The sequence below is a fragment of the Dermacentor andersoni genome, chromosome 3 (assembly GCF_023375885.2).
Source record: "Dermacentor andersoni chromosome 3, qqDerAnde1_hic_scaffold, whole genome shotgun sequence".
In the NCBI taxonomy this organism is placed as follows: Eukaryota; Metazoa; Arthropoda; class Arachnida; order Ixodida; family Ixodidae; genus Dermacentor; species Dermacentor andersoni.
The window spans coordinates 225,836,008-225,851,127 of NC_092816.1; the positions used below are offsets into that span (position 1 = coordinate 225,836,008).

Consider the following 15,120-nt stretch of genomic DNA (forward strand, 5'->3'; position numbering starts at 1 on the left):
TCCCGACACTTTGACGAACACTTACGGGAAACGACCATCTGCGTCTCCCCATCATCGCACCTTAATTAAAACGATGGCGCACTGCGTGCCGCAAAGGGCACCGCTGCCGAAGTGCACCCCCCGATTCACCATGCCGTCTTGTGCATGGTTCGTCTCCTTCGGCGGGCCCGTAAAGCTAAGTGCACAGATGGATTTGTCTCGGGTGCCAGCCTGCCTTTCAAAAGACCGCGCGTCGGGTCACCGATCCCTCTAGCTTTAAGCTGCCCCTTTGTACCCCGGGCATGGCCATTGACGCCCTAACGACGCTTTGCCCGTGGTCCGTCCCAGCAGGGCGCCCCCGTCCGCGCTTCCGGGCCAAAGGGCCCCCAACATCACACCCTTTCCTACGTTTCACGACCGCACGCGCGACAGGTTAAGATGTCCCGAGGTGTCGGCGCGGGCTATACCTGCCTCCAAAGAGCGCCCCCCGACTCATTACCGAAGCGCCCGGCTGGTTTCACTCTCGGCGAAGCCCGAAAATGGCGACCTCCCACAATCCTGGGGCGAAACTACCTCTCCGCGTCCATGTCGTTTGTCAACATCCTTTACACCTAGCTCTCACTAACCTATGATCACTGCACTTTACCCTGCCTATCACTTGTACATCCTGCACTATGATGGGACCGGCATAAAATATGAAATCAATTTCATTTCTTGTTTCACCATTAGGGCATTTCCAGGTCCACTTTCTGTAGATACGCTTCTTGAAAAATGTGTTCATTAGTCTTAGTTTATTCCTTTGTGCGAATTCTACCAGCATCTCTCCTCTAGCGTTCCAAGAATCGACTCCGTAGGGGCCAATTGCTTGTTGACCAGTCTGCTTTTTATCCCCTTTTGCATTGAAATCACCCATTAATACAGTGTACTGAGTTTGCACTTTTCACATCGCTAATTCAACATCTCCATAAAACTGATGTACTTCCTTTATCGTGACTGGATGTAGGAGCGTAGGCTTGCACTACCTTTTATCTATGCCTCTTATTAAGTTTCATAAGGACTGCTGCTACCCTCTCAGTAATGCTGTAAAATTCGTCAATCTTGCCCGCTATGTCTTTGTGGATTAGGAATCCCACCCCGTATGGCTTCTTATCTGGGAGACCTCAATAGCAGAGCACATGATCGTTATTCAGCCATGTATAAGCCTCGCCAGTTCTAATCTCACTAAGGCCGATGAAATCCCAAACTATGTCTCATAGTTTCTCAGAGTCCTGCTACGCTAGCCTCAATCGACAGAGTTCGGCTGTTAAATGTTGACAGGGTCAGTTTCTATTGGCGGCCTGTCCCGACCCAGAGATTCTTAGCTCCCTCTGCTGTCTTACAGGTCTGACCGCTGCCTTGGTCAGGTGTTCAGCGGCTGCTGAGGACTGAGGGCGACGGGTCAATTGTAGGAATCGTCAGGGAGGTAGTGGCCGAATACTGCACCAGGGAGGCCATTGCGATTCTGGCGAGAGAATCTTGGCTCAAGCTTAGTGGGCTTTCCTAATTTGGTTGTACCTGGTTTAGTAGAGCTTCACTCGCTTTTTGGCTTCTTTTGCCAGTGTCAGGCGTAACTCCAAGTCTGCAGATGTAGTGACCTGGAAGAGGTCGAACTATGACACACCACCGTTACATGTTAAAAAAAAGAAAGAGAAGGACTCGAACTTTCGGCTATCGCCACCGACCATTTGACGTAGTTCAGTCAGACAATCCCGCAGGCGGCAAGGCTACTTTATCTCCGAAAAGTTCAGCCCATAGGGCCCTACATGCCTAAGAGGTCCGTCAATTTATCCGCCCTCAGCGGGTTTTTCCAATCGTCATAGGTTGCACGATATAGTGTCCATTCACAGTGGTCCCAACATCGTGTTTCCCGAATCTCACGCACGCACGCTGCCTTGAACGCGCCTAGGTACACGATATTTTTTCAGTGAATTTCAACAGTGCTTAAAACTTGTGTGAAAGTAAACAAAGGAAAATGTTTTCAGCGCTTACTGAGAAGCCCCGAGACGCGTATCGCCCGCTCTGTCTTGTCTGCCTGCCTCCTACCTCCGGAGACTTGCGGTTCCGGGTAAAAATTAACAGTGGCTAGACGAGCCGCGCCGAACAATACGGCTATGAGCCTCAAGCACAACAAACGACCTTGACAGTTCCTAGGCAACTTCGGTCTTTCTATAGATTTGGACCGCGCCTATATTAGAGCTAATAAGAAGGGAGAGATGTGGCGATACGGGCCCCGTAGTTTTCCGGGAACGCTGCGGGCCCGCATGCTAGTAAGTCAGAAATGTTATGCCTCATTTAACATACAATAGTGCCATACAATAGGGCCAGTCAGACATGGTTTGTACATTTCGCGCATGGAAGCAATAGACGGTCCTTGTACCGCCGCGCTCGCGATACAATTCCCGGGAATACAAACAAAAGTACGCTAGAAGGAATAACTGCAAATGTAGCCGAAAGGAATGGTCGCAAATACGATCGTTCTCACTTGATGAAAATGTGTGTTAAATTTACAAGTGGTGGTGTGGCTTCTTCCTTTTTTCTTATTATTTGCGTGAATATTGTGAATACCTTCTCATCACTTTTCCTGTTCCTTTCGTGCGGAAATTCTGCATCATGAAAAAAAGCTCGTTTTGGCAGTGCGCCTCGTAAGCTGCTGCGGATAAATTCTTGAACATTGTAGTGGTGAAGTGTGCAGCGCAATAACATCTTAACATCACAACATAACATAAATAAATCGCTCGATAACGTCGTAAATGTTGTGCAATCAGCTTCGTAAGTTTAGAGGCAACTACGCTCCTTGCACAGCTCTCATACTTTCACACCCAGGAAGGCAAACGAGCTTAAAAGAACAAGCAAACATATTAGGGTGGCATTTCCATAACATATTAAGCTCAGTAAACTATAATACTACATTTCAAAAATGTAGGCTATCACCAGAAAAACGAAAGCTTCCGACAACAGGAAGTTCAGCGAGGTCATATTGACACTGTACTTGTTTATCTTCTTCGGGTGACCGGTTTTAGCCATCTAACAAATATCGCTCAGCGCTGGACGCGCCCTCATGTATTGGGAGTTTCTCGAATGTTATCAATGGTTGTTTCGGCAGTATGTTGTAACCGAAGCTTGTGTAATGTGATCGCATGTGCGATGAAAGTTCTGTAGAACTTTCTGTAAGACACGCGGGCACCAGCGATTACTCTGGAACCTTCAATTGCTCATGTGTAAAAGCCGTCGCGCCTGCCCGGCTGATCAGATTTCTACGATTACCGACCGTGTTCGCCGCTATTACTGTGCTTTGAGCATAACTGGATCCTTTGGGCACAAGTTCGCCCAATAAAAGTTAGTTTCGTCATTCACAGATATGCCGGCTCGTTATTCACCGTCACTACTACGCGAGAATTAATGTCCTCTTAACACTCCCGGAAATCAACAGAGTACTCGCTACTGGCAAAAAAACAGCACCCGGTCCGGACAGAGTACATTAGGCAATGCTAGCTCACCTATGCCCTAAAGCAGTTGATACCTGGTGTTACATCCCGCCCCATGGCTGGGCTACACCTGGAAGTACACCTACAGAGTTGCCAGGGCACAAAGTCAGCGTTTATTGTCCAGCTTGGGTTTTTATCAGAACGAAAGGTAAGCAAGGGGGAGAGGGAAAGAAGGACGAAAGAGACGCGCGCATGCATAGACTGACGGCGCCTGTGCAGCGGTGACCAGCATTTTGTGGCGTTCCTCCTCCGTTAGACTCCTTAACGCTCCACTGGCTTCTTGATACGTGTGGAACGTCGTAGCTCGGGAGGTGGGCGGTCAGGTAGGCAGTGGCCGTTGGACTTTCGCGGTCTTGTACTGGCGGGTACGGGCTTATCTGGGGGCTATCGGGAGGATCTGAAGCCAAGGTTTCTTTGATGCTCCTCCACCTGAGCCGGTCCCCGTGGCGGTGAACAAGCCCGTTATCCACGTCTACAGGCACCAGACGTGCCCCCATGGTTGACCCGAACTTAGTAGTGGTACATTTGTCGCCGCGGCCGTAATTGCGAAGGTACACAGGATCTCCGGGGGCGAAGCTCCAGCTGGCGTTGTCAGCAGACTGGACCTCTCATGTTGACCGGCTTTTGGGAGGAAAACACATGTCTAGTCGGGTGCGTAGTCTGCATCCCAACATTTCCGATGGTGAGCGTCCTGACGGGAGCGGTGTGTTTCTGTAGCGACACAGGGTCCTAGCGAGTGTATTTAACATGTCTGCGTCCGCACACTTTTTTAGCCCGTCCTTGATGGCTCGCACAGCACGTTCCGCCAGTCCAATACTCTGCAGCTGGTAAGGGGGCTCCCGAACGTGATCCATCCCCTCCCCCGTCATTTCGCTTTAAGAACTCACTATACTCCATCCCCGTGAACGGCGTGTCATTATGCGACACTATTGTGTGTGGTAGACCGAACCTACATAACAGCGTTCGCAGGGTGTCAAATATGCTGCGGTAGGTCGTGTGAGACAAAGGAATGGCCTCAATCCATTTACTGTGAGAGCCCACGACGACAAGCGCCATCTTGTTTTTCATTGGTTCTGCGAAGTCGTTATGCAGTCACGACCATCTTTCCTGCGTCTCTGGCCAACTGATGGGTGCTTGCGCGGGTGGCATGGGCAACGCCTGCTCGAAATTCTGCCACACAGCGGCCACGCGCTCAATATTGTGGTCCAAGCCAAGGCACCAAAGTTTTGTCCACGTCTACAGACACCAGACGTGCCCCCATGGTTGACCGGAACTTAGTAGGGGTACATTTGTGCCCTACTAAGTTCCCGCCTTCAGGCCTTCATTCTAGGACGAAGGCCTTCATTCCCGAAACGCCTTGGTGAGCATCGTGTACTACCTTCAGTAGCTTATTTCTGGCTTCTGCCGGAACCACAACACGATGGCCCCAATGCAGCAAGTTCTGTTGTACGGACAGCTCGTGTCACCTTTTTTCTTTGGTACTCCCACATCTCTGCGCCTTCTTCAGCAGTGCGTTGTGGCCAACCCTCCATGAGGTACCTGCACACACTGGAGAGTACGCCGTCTGACAGTTTGAGGGCTTGGAGTTCTTCTACTGGCACCGCAGGCTTGTCCCAGTGGTCTATGACAAGGATGTACTCAGGCCGTATCCTCGGCGCTTTGCAGAAGATTGTGGTAACCTCCTTAATGCATCTGGGTTGAGCGCATACTTACTGGGCTTGAACTGCAGTTTATGCTTATATGCACCAAGTAGTAAGGCCCATCTTTGAATTCTGGCTGCCTCCATGACGGGTATCTGACGATCGGGCCTTGACAGACCCGGCAATGGCTGGTAACAAGAGGGAACTCTCGCGCCAAAAGTAGTCCTGAAACCGAGTAACACCAAATATTAAGGCCAACGCTTAGCGCTCGATTTGGGAGTACTTTCTTTCGGCAGTTCTCAGTGTTCTCGATCAAAACCCCACCGGGCGCTTCTCGCCTTCTATGTGATGAAAAAGTGCAGCCCCAATTCCGTAGGGTGACGCATCACACTCCAAGAAAAGCTCACGGCTCGGACGAAATGCGCCAGGACCGGTACCGTGCATAACGAAATCTTCATGTGGCTGAAGGCTTTATTTTCTTTGGCACGCAAGTCCACTTAGCACCCTTTTCTAGCAGTTTGTACAACGGTGCCACAATGGTCGGACATAAACGTGTTGTAAAATGTTACCATGCCCGGGAATGAGCGAAACTTGCTGACGTTTTGGGGGGAGGGAGCTAACCTGACAGCATCCACATTCTTTTCTACGAAGTGCAGTCTGTTTGAGGCGATACGGTGTCCTAGATACGTAATCGACGGCTCGCTGACGCGGCTATATCAGGACGAGGTTTAATGCCATGTTCACGAAAGCGATGGAGCACAGCCATTAGATTTCGATTGTGCGCTGTCACCCTCTTCCACTATCAGCACGTCATCTAAGTACGCCTGTACTCCAAGCAAGCCTTGAAGGATTAATTCAATTCGCCTTTGAAATATCGCCGGTGCCGAAGCAATCCCAAACGGGAGTCTCTTGCGTGCTTTATCAGGCCAATTCCCGAGACTCTTCGTCTAAGGGAATATGGTTGTAGGCGTCGCGCAAATCCAAAATGCTGAACCGCTCTCCCCCACCCAACTGTGCAAAAATATCCTCTATAAGAGGCACCGGCTGTTGTTCAAGGTCGCATACCAAGTTCAATGCAATCTTGAAGTCAGAGAAATGCGAACTGTACCATCTTTCTTTAAAACTTGAACAATCGGTGTGGCCCACTCTGAGTGGGTCACTGTTCATATAGTGTCAGCTGCCACGAGTCGGTTTAGTGTCACTGAAACCTTATCAAGAAGAGCGTATGGTATTGTTCTTGCCTTGATGAACTTTGGCGTGACTCCAGGCTTGATGTAAAGGTGGACCGGCGGGCCTTTCGTGAGTCCTACGCTATCCGTGAACAGGTCGGCGTAGTGATCCATCGCCGTATGCACTGGCGGTGACCCCGGGCTTCACACTAGTGGTGGCACCGCTACGTGTAGTACCGCTGCGGTCTCCTCTTGCAGTTTCCGACACAAATCACGACCGCGAAAGAGAGGACTTTCGCAGTCCAAGACAATCAGGTTACAATCAACCTCCTCTGACTTGCGGCAGACCGACGCGCATGGACAGTATTCCGCGCACGGGCAGCTTCCCCAAATTGCACGCCATCTTTATCTTCCGTTCCTATAGCTTGGGCCATCGATGACGGGGGGCTTTGCAGGTTGCTCCAAGAAAGACGCATACGGGTGAGCCGGTATCTATATCCGTCTTCAGCTTTACACCGTTCCACGGACCAAAGTTGCGATGCGCTGCTATCACTGTCGTCGACTTCTGCTGTCACATTTAGCGCGTTGTCAATCTTTGGGCGCATTCGGGCCAAGTGCTCTTGATTTCCACATTTATAACAGTGCCTCCCGCGCAGTGAACGCGCCGAGCGTTCGTGATTACGCTTCCCACCAGCACTCGCATGGCTCTCCCCCGTCCTGTTTATTCTGTCGTCATGGCACCCAACGTTGCTCGCTCCTTCACTATGAATACTCTCGCCGGATCCTTTTCTTTATTTATGTTCTACGCATCTAACTCTGCATTTTCTGCTGCCAACGCAAATGCCTCGGCTTCTTTTCATGTCAAATCGGCTTTTGCCAGCAGCTGCTTTTGCAGATTTTTTGAACGTGCTCCACATACAATACGGTCCCTTAACATCCTGTCAACCATGATCGAGCAATTGCAGTTATATGCTAAGCGCCTTATTTCTACAACAAATGCTTGCACCGACTCTCCTTCCTGCTGGTTTCGCTGGGAAAATTTGAAGCTTTCCCAAATTTCATTAGGCCGTGGGTCATAGTACTCGCTCAACACCTATATGACCCCATCGTAACCGAGTGCGTTCGGCTTCTGCGGCGCGACTCTGCCGCGTAGCACATCAATCGTCCTCGACCCAAGCTCAGCGACCAACATGGCTCTTTCCACGAAATGACTAGTAGCTTCGTTCGCTTCAAAATATCCCTTAACTTTTACGAGGTACGCGTGCTTTTTATCTGTTTCGTCGTTCAATTCCGGGAAGCGGTGGCCCACGACTGTCGGTGGGCTGGTTGCGTGCCCCTACTTCACGAAGCTGCTCGGCCTCGTTCTTTACGGGAATCCTCGTCGCCACTGTTACAACCCGCCCCGCAGCTGGGCCGCGCCCGGACAGCTGCGGAGTGGCCAGGGCACAGAGTCAGCGTTTATTGTCCGGCTTGTACAACGTTTAACGCTAGAACGTTATCGAGTGAGGCGAGTCTAGCAGTGCTATTGGAGGAATTAGAGGGCAGTAAATGGGATATAATAGGGCTCAGTGAAGTTAGGAGGCCAAAAGAAGCATATACAGTGTTAAAAAGCGGGCACGTCCTGTGCTACCGGGGCTTAGCGGAGAGACGAGAACTAGGAGTCGGATTCCTGATTAATAAGAACATAGCTGGTAACATACAGGAATTCTATAGCATTAACGAGAGGGTGGCAGGTCTTGTTGTGAAACTTAATAAGAGGCACAAAATGAAGGTTATACAGGTCTACGCCCCTACATCCAGTCATGATGACCAGGAAGTCGAAAGCTTCTATGAAGACGTGGAATCAGCGATGGGTAAAGTCAAAACAAAATACAGTATACTGATGGGCGACTTCAATGCCAAGGTAGGCAAGAAGCAGGCTGGAGACAAGGCAGTGGGGGAATATGGCATAGGCACTAGGAATAGCAGGGGAGAGTTATTAGTAGAGTTTGCGGAACAGAATAATATGCGGATAATGAATACCTTCTTCCGCAAGAGGGACAGCCGAATGTGGACGTGGAGGAGGCCAAACGGCGAGACTACAAGAGCAATAGACTTTATGCTCTGCGCTAAGCCTGGCATCATACAAGATGTGGACGTGCTCAGCAAGGTGCGCTACAGTGACCATAGGATGGTAAGAACTCGGATTAGCCTATACCTGAGGAGGGAACGGAAGCAACTGGTACATAAGAAGTCGATCAATGAGTTAGCGGTAAGAGGGAAAATAGAGGAATTCCAGATCAAGCTACAGAACAGATATTCGGCTTTGACTCAGGAAGAGGACCTTAGTGCTGAAGCAATGAACGACAATCTTGTGGGCATCATTAAGGAGTGTGCAATAGAAGTCGGTGGTAACTCCGTTAGACAGGATACCAGTAAGCTATCGCAGGAGACGAAAGATCTGATCAAGAAACGCCAATGTATGAAAGCCTCTAACAGCTAGAATAGAACTGGCAGAACTTTCGAAGTTAATCAACAAGCGTAAGACAGCTGACATAAGGAAGTATAACATGGATAGAATTGAACATGCTCTCAGGAACGGAGGAAGCCTAAAAGCAGTGAAGAAGAAACTAGGTATTGGCAAGAATTAGATGTATGCGTTAAGAGACAAAGCCGGCAATATCATTACTAATATGGATGAGATAGTTCAAGTGGCGGAGGAGTTCTATAGAGATTTATACAGTACCAGTGGCACCCACGACGATCATGGAAGAGAGAATAGTCTAGAGGAATTCCAAATCCCACAGGTAACACCGGAAGAAGTAAAGAAAGCCTTGGGAGCTATGCAAAGGGGGAAGGCAGCAGGGGAGGATCAGGTAACAGCAGATTTGTTGAAGGATGGTGGGCAGATTGTTCTAGAGAAACTGGTCACCCTGTATACGCAATGCCTCAGGATTTCGAGCGTACCAGAATCTTGGAAAAACGCTAACATAATCCTAATCCATAAGAAAGGGGACGCCAAAGACTTGAAAAATTATAGACCGATCAGTTTACTGTCCGTTACCTACAAAGTATTTACTAAGGTAATTGCAAATAGAATCAGGAACACCTTAGACTTCCGTCAACCAAAGGACCAGGCAGGATTCCGTAAAGGCTACTCAACAATAGACCATATACACACTATCAATCAGGTGATAGAAAAATGTGCGGAATATAACCAACCTTTATATGTAGCTTTCATTGATGACGAGTAAGCGTTTGATTCAGTCGAAACCTCAGCAGTCGTGGAGGCATTGCGGAATCAGGGTGTAGACGAGCCGTATGTAAAAATACTGAAAAATATCTATAGCTGCTCCACAGCCACCGTAGTCCTTCATAAAGAAAGCAACAAAATCCCAATAAAGAAAGGCGTCAGACAGGGAGATACGATCTCTCCGATGCTATTCACAGCGTGTTTACAGGAGGTATTCAGAGACCTGGATTGGGAAGAATTGGGGATAAGAGTTAATGGAGAATACCTTAGTAACTTGCTATTCGCTGATGATATTGCCTTGCTTAGTAACTCAGGGGACCAACTGCAATGCATGCTCACTGAACTGGAGAGGCAAAGCCGAAGGGTTGGTCTAAAAATTAATCTGCAGAAAACTAAAGTAATGTTTAACAGTCTCGGAAGGAAACCGCAGTTTACAATAGGTAGTGAGGCACTGGATGTTGTAAGGGAATACATCTACTTAGGACAGGTAGTGACTGCGGATCCGGATCATGAGACTGAAATAATCAGATGAATAAGAATGGGCTGGGGTGCCTTTGGCAGGCATTCTCAGATCATGAACAGCAGGTTGCCATTATCCCTCAAGAGAAAAGTTTATAACAGCTGTGTCATACCAGTACTCACGTACGGGGCGGAAACCTGGAGGCTTACGAAAAGGGTTCTACTTAAGTTGAGGACGACGCAACGAGCTATGGAAAGAAGAATGATAGGTGTAACGTTAAGGGATAAGAAAAGAGCAGATTGGGTGAGGGAACAAACGCGAGTTAATGATATCTTAGTTGAAATCAAGAAAAAGAAATGGGCATGGGCAGGACACGTAATGAGGAGGGAAGATAACCGATGGTCATTAAGGGTTACGGATTGGATTCGGAGGGAAGAAAAGCGTTGTAGAGGGCGGCAGAAAGTTAGGTGGGCGGATGAGATTAAGAAGTTTGCAGGGACAACATGGCCACATTAGTACATGACCGGGGTAGTTGGAGAAGTATGGGAGAGGCCTTTGCCCTGCAGTGGGCATAACCAGGCTGATGATGATGATGTCCGGCTTGGGCTTTTATCAGAACGAAAGGTAACCGAGGGGGGGAGAGAGGGACGAATGAGGTGCCTGCATGCGTAGACTTACGGCGCCTGTGCAGCGGTGACCATCAGTTTTTGGCACCTTGCTTCGTTTCTTCAACATATTCTGGGCAACGGAAAAAATGCCGAATCATTGGATGAAAGCATTATAATTCCTTTCTTGAAAGCTGGAAAGCACCCTTTAACACTAACGAGCTACAGACCTACAGCGCTCACACGCTGTCTTGCAAAGTCTTATGAAGCCATTATAAATATATGATTGACATACGTCCTTGAACCCGAGAATCTGCTGGATAACGGTCAATGTGGGTACATGAAAGGTGGCCTTACAACAGGTCATCTTGTCCGGCTAGAACACGAAATACCTGCTTCCTTTCTACAGAAGCAATACTCTCTCACACCTTTCTTCGATATAGGAAAGGCGTACCACACAACCTAGAGTTTTGCTTTTTAAAAGACTTAGCGGTTTAAGGGGCTTAGCGGGTTTAGGGATCCGTTGTACAATGCTCAAATGTATAGCTGATTTGATGTCCCACCGAACATTCCAAATGCGTTTAGGAACGGTGTTGTCGCGCATGTTCATTCAGGAAAATGGTGCTCCATAGGGATGTTTATTAAGCACAACACTGTTTGTGGTGAAATGAGCTCGGTAAATAATGTAATTCCATTATTTTTAATGCGCTGGTAATATGTGAATGATCTACAATGTGCGTGTCATACATCGAGCTTGGCAATCTGCGAACGGCAAATTCAAATTGCATTAAAACTCACGAAGCGGGCATCTGAAAGCAGTTTTCATTTCTCAACTAAAACATTCGTATTGTTCTTCTTCCACAAAAAGGGTACCTACAACCAGATCTCATCCTTAAGCTGCAGGAAGCCGCACTCCCGGTGAAATAAAACACCAGTTTTGGAAGTTCTCTTTGATAAAAAGTAGAACTTTCTCGAGCACCTTAATAGATTTAAAATAAAAGCTAACAATGAACTTAACATCCTTAATGTGCTGTCTCGAAAGCGCTGGGGCCCTGCCTGAAAATGCCTGCTCCACATCTACCTCACTTTGGTACGTAGCATAGTAGTCTATGGCATCATCATATATGGTTCAGCCTGACAGTCCTACATCCAAACAATTGATTGAGTGCACAATGTGGGACTACGAATGGCAAGTGTTGCTTCTGAAATGTCAGCTGTCCAGAGTTTATACGTTGACTGTAATGAGCCTCCTTTACAAGAGCGTAAAGCGTTACTCGTTTTTTCTGACGTCCTCGGAATTCAGTCATCACGGTAGCACATGTGCTACATCATCACACAACGCAATTCACGCTTAGGGTTTACAAATAAACCTAATATGATTTGGCCGCTTGTCCTGCGATATGAGGAATATTCTCGGGATAATGGCATTACTCGCGAAGTCCTCCAGGTTGCCAAAAAGTCATAACGTTTGCCCCCGTGATATGGTCACACGGTTATGTTAATGGACATTAAGACATTTAAAGAGAAGAGACACCCCACACGAACACATTATACAAGAATTCCGCGCTCTTCAAGAAAAGTATCAAAATTGCATGAAATTTTACACTGATGGCTCCGAAAGAAAGCACACGCGGGTACGGGGGCCATAACGGAAGATTAGGAAAAAACTATTCGGTTACCAAAACATGCCTTTGCTTTCACTGCTGAAGTTTATGCAATATGTATTTATTTATACATTACAATACCTCAAAGGCAAGGCCCCCGAAGGGCGTTTACATGAGGGGTTGGCGCGTACATATTATTTAACATAACTTCGTTGCACGACGATGGGTCTAAAATAAGGAGGGTTCTCATGAAGAACAGCTGAAGCGGCAATGCAGTCTCTTGAGGTACGAGCAACAAATGAAGATAGATGAAAGGTGATTCGGGCTGGAGGAGGATACACGGCTTTGTTATGATTACTCCGGTTGGATGCGGAAAACTGGACAACTGTTGGAGGAGCGGGCAGATGCATGGAAGAAATTGTGGAATAGCGAAAGACGGGCAGCTTTCCGGCGAAGTACAAGGTTAGGTAGGTTAGCCAGTGACTTAAGTTCTGTAGTACTGGAAGTGAAAGAATAATCATAGAGAAGAAACCGCACCGCACGATTTTGAATTCCTTTTAACATGTTAATATGGTTGGCTTGGTTAGGGCCCCATATAGCACACGCGCATTCAACTTTAGGTCTGGTCAAAGAACAACATGCTAAATGTTTGGGAGGGGCGGGTGCAAGTCAGAGGTTACGGCACAAGCAGCCAAGCCTGCGATTAGCATCATTCGTTATCTTGTTATTGTGTATGAACCATGACATATCGGAGCGAAGACTGATACCAAGATATTTGTAATTGCTAACTGAGGAAATAGAGGAACCATTGATTACATATTCACGGACGGGATAGGAGGGCCTGCGGTGGAAAGATAAAAGGGATGATTTGATAGTATTCAAGCTAACTAAGAATTTTTCGCCCCAAGTTTTGATGAGAGAAAGATCAGCTTGAAGAGCTAGAACGTCGTCATTATCATTAATTTGCCGATAGATCACATAATCATCAGCAATTAAGCGCATTTCTGATGAAATTTTAGTCGGTAGGTCGTTTATATATACAAGTAAAAGTAGTTGGCCAAGTACAGTTCCCTGCAGAATGCCAGAATCTACAGGGGAAAGAGCAGCAGAGTGACCATTAGCATGTACAAATTGTTTCCGGTTAGTTAAAAAGCTACATATGCAATCAAATGCATGGAGTTCAAGATTTATTATCGAAAGTTTTTAAAGTAATCGGTAATGAGGTACTTTATTGAAAGCCTTCTAGAAATCATGGAACAACGCATCAACGGGAGACCCGCCGTGGTTGCTCAGTGGCTATGGTGTTGGGCTGCTGAGCACGAGGTCGCGGGATTGAATCCCGGTGACGGCGGCCCCATTTCGATGGGAGTAAAATGCGAAAACAGCCATGCACTACTCCAATTTAGGTGCGCGGTAGAGAACCCTGGGTGGTGAAAATGTCTGGATTCCCCCCTACAGCGTGCCTCATAATCAGAAAGTGCTTTCGGCACGTAAAACCCCATTGAATATACAAAATAACATATCAACGGGAGTGTTAGTGTCAAGACTAGAACTGATATCGTTAAGAAAATGTGCAAGTTGGGTCGCACGAGAAACCTTTTTGGAAAGAATGCTGGTTAGGGTGAAGAAAATTTACTGAAAGGAGAACATTTACAATTCTAGAATAAAGAACGTGTTCCATCGGTTTCGAACAAACACTTATCAGGGATATTGGGCGGTAATCTTTATGTGATGATGGGTTACCTTTTTTTGGAACTGGAATGATCTTGCCCCCTTTCCAATCCAATGGGACCACGCCAAAGGAGAGGGACTGCTGAAATATGTACGACAAGATAATGCTTGAAACGTGCTGAGTACTTTCAATATTTTCGAGATTATGCTATCAACCCCAGCGGATGATGTGAGCTTTAGTGAATTGAATATTTTAAAAATGCCAGGAGCATCGAACGTAATTTCTCGCATCAGTGGATGATCTGCTAGGGGCAGGGGAAGCAAGGTGTCAGATGGTTCCCGGGTGAATACTGAACAGAAAGCGCTATTAAGTACATGCGCAACGTTCTGGCCAGGAGTTTCATGACGTTGCTCGTCACGCAAAAGTGAAATGTTTCATGGAATTCCAAAACTTGTTCGGGTTATTTCGTAACATATAACGTAAAGTTGAAGTAAAACATTATTCTTGAGCATAAGCAGTGGATGAGATGAAGAGCTTTTCGATGTCACGATAAGCTTCCCAAGCACGTGAGTGTCCACCAGTTTGGCGCGCCGGAATTGACGGTTCTTTTTGTTCTTAAGTCGTTTTAATGTTGTATTAAACCACGGGGAATCAGATCATTCTGTAATGGTTAAGGTAGGAATATGGTCTTTGATTAGGTTGGGTAGCTTGTGTTTAAAGAGACACCAGTTAGTTTCCACACTGCGCTGAGAAAATTCAAGCAAGAACCAAGCAGAAAAAAAAATAAGAAAGCTGGCCATTGATGGCTTCGTCATTTCCTTTGACGTAAAGTATTATTGTTTTCTTTTCCTTTCTAGTTTTGGGCAGCATAATATTAGAAGAAGCATGCATTACAACATGGTCTCTTGACCCGCCGTGGTTGCTCAGTGGCTATGGCGTTGAGCTGCTGAACACGAGGTCGCGGGATCGAATCCCGGCCACGGCGGCCGCATTTCGATGGGGGCGAAATGCGAAAACACCCGTGTACTTAGATTTACGTGCAAGTTAAAGAACCCCAGGTGGTCCAAATTTCCGGAGTCCCCCACTACGGCGTGCCTCATAATCAGAAAGTGGTTTTGGCACGTAAAACCCCATAATTAATTAACATGGTTACTTAAACCTGTAAGGAATTAAGGGGACAATAAACCATCAGGGTGGGATGTAAGTAGAAGGTCAAGGATGTTTGAGGAATGTTC

General features: G+C 47.3%; 1 protein-coding gene across 1 annotated transcript in view; it reads left to right on the forward strand.

The window, feature by feature from the left end:
- The window catches only part of SerT (Serotonin transporter), an 860,179-nt gene that overhangs the window by 404,854 nt on the left and 440,205 nt on the right, over positions 1-15,120 (forward strand). The gene's annotated exons all lie outside the window — the stretch shown is intronic.